This window comes from Mastomys coucha, unplaced genomic scaffold, assembly GCF_008632895.1.
Source record: "Mastomys coucha isolate ucsf_1 unplaced genomic scaffold, UCSF_Mcou_1 pScaffold9, whole genome shotgun sequence".
NCBI lineage: Eukaryota > Metazoa > Chordata > Mammalia > Rodentia > Muridae > Mastomys > Mastomys coucha.
Window position 1 is genome coordinate 71288399 of NW_022196915.1, and position 6299 is coordinate 71294697.

Below are 6299 nucleotides of genomic sequence, written 5' to 3' on the forward strand. Positions count from 1 at the left end.
ATCCTGATATTCTCTAGCACTTCAAATAAATGACAACGCCATTGTTTGGGGAGTGCATGCCTTCAATTTTTATTGTATATGTAAGATTTCTCAGGACTCAGACATGATTCAGTATTTGGTGTTTCTAACTGGAATATATCCTCATAAATATTTTTATACATTCTTTTCTTTTTTCCACCTTATTAAATTTCAGCTAATCTCATGTCCCTTTCCCAGGGAAGAGATTATACAACATGTTTTCTAATTTTTCCTTCATATCGAACGTATAGACTCTTCATTGCACATGAGAAAAAAATTCATTATTTCTTCATCTGTCTTCTAAACCTTTTCTAATTTATGTGTCTTTTGGAGAGGTACTGATATTTTAAACTAGCCTTTACCCCTCAGTAACCCTGCTAGGTTACTATGATCACTGTTCCTTCTATTTTTTCCATCACTGTATAGACTAAATGACATGGGAGTTTCTGAGAAAACCGCGTTACATAAGAGTGTCAGCAAAGGTTAGAGTTGTTAGCAGGGTTTTAGACTTACCTGGGTCTAAGAATTTTGGGCAGAAGGAATTCCTCAAGCTTCACAAGTACAAATGATATGTAAGATTTTTATAGACATTTCACAGTTGTCCATATGTGAGTAAAACTTGCCCCAGTGATTGGATGAATGATAAACTTAAAGGTTATAAATAACTCAGAGGCATTACATATGTCAACTATCAAAAAAAATATTTAATGTATCCTTAACTTCATTCAAGTGTTCCGCATCCTCTAAGCATCAAAAGATTTGATTTTACTTGAAATACATCGGAACAGAAGACAGATTAGGTGTCTCTCCACAGAACCACAAGGATGCTTACTAATTTTAGTTCATCAGATGCCCTATTTAGCATTTGATACATCAGCCTAAAAGTAGAAGGAACTGTTTTTGCATCTTTTCTATCAAAACTCTTGAGTTTTAAAATATGTTTTCTCCTGACTTTCAATATAAACACATTTACAAAATGAGAGGTGGATGAGTGTTAATCTTCAGTGAACTCAGGCAGGAGATGAAGCTTATCACCCTATAGACTCAGAGACCAGAGAGGAGAATTAATGTTATTCAGAATGTAACAATCATTCATGTTGACAGTATACTATTATTAAAATCGCATTTTACTCCTTTAACTTTTAGTATTTCAATGGACAGATATTGACTTTCTGTTGTATTATGTAACAGAATGTGTCTTTTTTTCCCACATAGTCTTGAATGTCTACAACTGCCAACAAATTCAGCCCTTCATCTATTAGTTCAGCTGATACTCATATTGAAGTTATTACCAAATCATTGAGAACTCTTTTTTTTTACACAGTATCTGATTTAGAAAGAATAAGTTTCACTTAATGATAGTAACACAAACAATTCTTGCCTAGCAACACACTTGCCATCTAATTAATGTACTAGCTCTTAAAAAGCATCCCATATCCTAATGAGTCTAGCTCAGCTAATACGCTCTTTCTAATATTTTTTATATACATTCAGACTTCTTCTTTTCAGGACAGATCTGTATCAATTGATAACCTGTTTTTCATTGTTATCAGTTGCTCTGTCTTAATATTAATGCTTTACATAAGCTTATCTATAGTTGATACCATACTTAGCTAATGATATATGGAGGTAAATTATGAGGAAATGAACATTGGAGCTTCACATAACATAGAATTTTAACCTGGGATGCACACTGGAATATTTGTTACTTTATCTACCATTAATTCTTACCCACATCTTAAGAGGATATTCAGATGGATGCTAGTAAATTAGGATGATGCTTATTTGAAGGTAGGCTTATTTGATGGTGACACACATGTTCAAGTAGACAGATAAAGATGAAGGTTAAAAACCAACCATTACAGATGCTAATGATCACCTCCATCAGTTCTCCTTCCAACACATGGCAGTCTTTGGCTAGTGAGAAAAGTATTCTGTTACGATGTGAACTACAACATGTCCTTAAATGTTAGTGCCTTGGAATTAACTCATCAGCTCTGAAATACAGCCAAATGCTTCTAGAAACACTACCCACAAGGATATGTGTTTGTAATTGTACAAAAGTATATCACTATCTAGTTATTAATATACCAAATTTTTGCTGAGATATCATTTCAACTTCTAAACCAATTAAATGCTGATTTATTATCTTCAATGTCATTATTTTTACTTGTGAATGACTAATATAAAACTTTACTTTTGTGAATGTCTAATATAAAATATTTTTGCTTATCACATTATACTTCTGCATACCCTTATCCTAATTATAGCATGTTTCTAGGTGTCTTTTAAATTTTCCTAAGTATATATTATAATAACATCTATCATTAAGAAATAAAAACTTTTTATTTCTCCTTTTTCAATGTCCATTTCAGTCTTTTGTCTTAATAAATTGAGCATTTATTAAAATAGATTCAGTTCAAATTGTCATAATTTCTTGTGTGTCAATAGGTATCACAATGTAATGAAGAGAATGGTATTTCTTTTATGATCCTTACATATTTTACTAATATATATATATATACATATATATAATGAGTGCTTTTCTGATTATAATATTTTTCTGTAATTTTTTAAATAATTTCCCACTTCCATTTCAGCTAAAAGATAAAAGAAGCACTCTGAAACAACACTGTGGACATTTTGAATATTTAAAACCAATAGCAATACAGCTTACATTTAGAAAGATCCCTTAAGAGTTACAAACACCTGGACAACAAGAAGCCTGTGTTTTTGTCTTCTGTCTCTTACACCCATGTACAAACCTTTTATTATTGGCATTGGGAAGCATTTCAGTCAGTAAAGTGCATTTAACCCTGAGAATCTTAACTGGGATTCTCAGAACCCCTGCTAAAGCTGAGAATGGTGGTCATTCATCCGTAACCATAAGTTCTCATGGAAGTGGGGAAGGGTTTACTGGAGTTCATAGAGGCCAAACACTCAAGAAAAGTTTGTAAGCTGCAGTTTTAGAAAAAGACCCTGTTTCAAAAATAAGGTGGATAACAAAAGAGAAAAGGAACTCATGTTGGATCTGGTCTCCAAAATTCAAGCTTGTGTAACCACATAAACATATTATGGGCAAGGTGCACGCACACACACACACACACACACACACACACACACACACACACACAGGTAGAGATAGAGGTAGAGTTATAAAAATACTCATTACTTAATACATTTGTTTTCAATTTTAAATGACCAGAAATTACATTATTGCTCATACCTCATAATTCTCAAATATAAGAAATGTTCATAAGTTAGGAGGCAAAGATCCCTGGGGACTTTATGATTAGAGGAAGAAAGAGTATAATTTATACTATAATATGATAACCTAGCATTCTTCCACTATTGTAGCAACTCAGAAAATGGTTACATTCTTTCTGCAAAACTAGGTTTTCCTGACAGAAAAGCTGCTAACCAGTCACTCTCCATATATACAGGAAATAATACGTGGACACTGGATTGACCAGATTCTTAGTGTTAAAAATAATAGTAATAATAAAAATAATAATAATAAAGTTCAGTATTTGAAACATTTGATTTCAAAAATGTCAGATTCTCTTCAAATAACTTCATTATATTTTAGAACTATAACAATAATTTGGCTGAGAGCCAAGTCTGTAGTAAGAACTTCTGGTCATCTTTCTGCTTTGCTGTGATTGATTTGGAATGTCACAGAGACTCCATGAGAAGACTAAGGATTTTGTTATGAAAGTTGAACCTTGAATGGAATGTGGCTGACTCTGAGAAAATAGAGGATGCCAAGAATTCTAAAGCCACTGGGAATCTTTTCTCTGTTATCACATGAAAGTAATTCTTCAAATTTCTGAAATGACTTTCCCTAAGGTGTATAGCTCATGAGGAAAAGCATGCTGTATTTCCAGTGCTTAGTTGTTGTGTTTTGTTTTGTAACCCAAGGACCAATTATATATCTAAACTCAATACAATGCCTATGTAACAAATAGAAATGTTAAGTATTTCCTATTCATATAAATTGTGATTTTTAAAACATACGTAAAAATTAATCCAGTGATAAGGGGGAAGAATAAAAGCAATGTCTCCACATGGGTCTGTTTTCCTCTCTGCTACATTTCATGGGCTCCCGTTGTTTTTGTTTTTGTTTGTTTTTGTTTTGTTTCGTTTCATTGTTTGCTTCTGTTTCTCTTTTCCATACAGGGAAGTTAAGTCACCTTGCAATACATCTCCACCAATTTGTTCTGCATCTTGACAGAAGGCTAAGCCTTGGGGAATTAGGGTTGTCTTCTGAATCCCACAGGTGCCAGTTGGAAATAGAGTGCTGTTCTTGAGCAAACTTTGACCTGGTGCTTCTCCTTGTTTAGGTAACAAGCTAATGTAGTATTCAGGAAGACACAGGAACAAGTGTAAGCGAATTTTCCCCTTTACTTTGCTTATTCTCTTCATTTCTTCCAACCAGAGAATGTAGAAGCTATCTATAAACAGAGGGGTTAGGTGGAGCTCAGATGATGAAATGACATGTCTCTATTGCTAATCTGTAGGATATTATACAGGGCTGCTGCCGGGGATAGGCTTATTAAATCAAATAAGAAATACTAGGTTTTCCAATACTGGGATATGAATACTTTATACCTTAAAAAGTCAACTGAAAAGTTACATACTATGTGACAAGTATTCTAGAAAAAAAATGTTGAAAGGTTAAGTAAAAGTTGAAAAGTTCATCTATTAGTTTACAGGAGCATGTTAGCCAACCAAGCACTTGGGAAAGTGAAAGCAAGATGATCATAAGTCTGACATTAGCCTAGTCAGACTCTAGTAAAACTTTGGTAACAAGCAAACAAATCAAGAAACACAGCAGTAGCAGCAACCACCACAACAACACAAAAGAAAGAAAGAAAGAGAAAAATATAAAAGAAGCTAACTTTGAGTCCTTTCCATTTAAAACATGCTCAACAAGTGCTTCCCTTAAAACACTACAAAAATTGTCAGTTCATTAACACATAATTCAATATTTTTGAAATCTAAAACCCATGATTCATATTACTATGCATTCTGGTTTATTGTTGAACGTTTTTATTATCTTTAGGAAATTTCTATTGGATTCGTTAGGGTCTTTTATGTACAAAATCATCGCTTCTGCAAATAAGAATACTTTGATTTCTTCCTTTCCTATTTGTAGTCATTTAATATCCTTCATGTGTCTCATTGTTGCAGCTAATACTTTAATTACTACATTAAACAGGAAGTGACAGACTGGACAACCTTGTCTTGTTCCAGATTTTATTGGAAATGCTTTGAGTTTTTCTCAGTTCTTAAGAAGAAAAAAATGTTAGACAAGGAGTGATAGGAAAGATGTGATTAAAGTGAGTCTGGAGTTTTAGCGCTAATTTTAGCCAGAGGTAAGCTTGAATATATTAGAATTACTTTGCGGTATTTCTCTGTCTAGGCATAAGAAGACATTGAACATCACTGTAAGACATTTCCCCAAATGTGTCAGAGGATTGCCTGGCTAAAGGTGATGGAAAAAAAGAAAGAAAGAAAGAAAAGAAAAGAAAAAGAAGGCTGTGTTTAGAATTAACAAAAAGCTGAAAGTCAATGCTGTTACTCACTAGATCTTGTGAATTTATGTGTGGACATTTTTTAAATTATCAACATGGGGAGTTCTTGTCTCTGAACATAACACTAAAATTAATATTTCATCAGTTGGAGGAATTTATATGAGGTTTTTTTTCATGTTAAAGAGGACAAACTATTAGAAAAAATCTGGAAAAGAGCAATACAGAGGCATTTCATTCTGTAGCTCTATGATGAGAGGTACATCCTAGGATTCGCAAGTGAATCAGTGTGCCATATCTGTGCTGAATCCACAAAGCATATAATGTTGAACCTTACTACTTAAGATTTTCCTTTAGATTTTTCCTCTCAAGGAGTATTTTTGACTAACACGACACTGGTTGGTTTCCCTTCTTAACAATGGAGACACAGTGATCAGGGTCTGTGTGTGAAGCTGTGACTATCAGGTGAGTGTTACTGTGACTATATAGCCATTGTTTTTCTTTATAATATACACATTTATATCAAAAAATCCTCCAGCTGTCTTCAGAAATAATCTGTTTTTATTAAACTAGCCATCCACATTGTTTTCAGCATGCTTGGAAAAGTAGAATATGAGATGTTGGAATGGAGAAATACATGCTATATACATAGTCTAGATTAGCCAATACTGAGCACAGAGATGATATGAAAGAATTCTGGAAGATATAATATGAAGGAAGAGAAGGGAGGGTAGAAGGGAAAGAGAG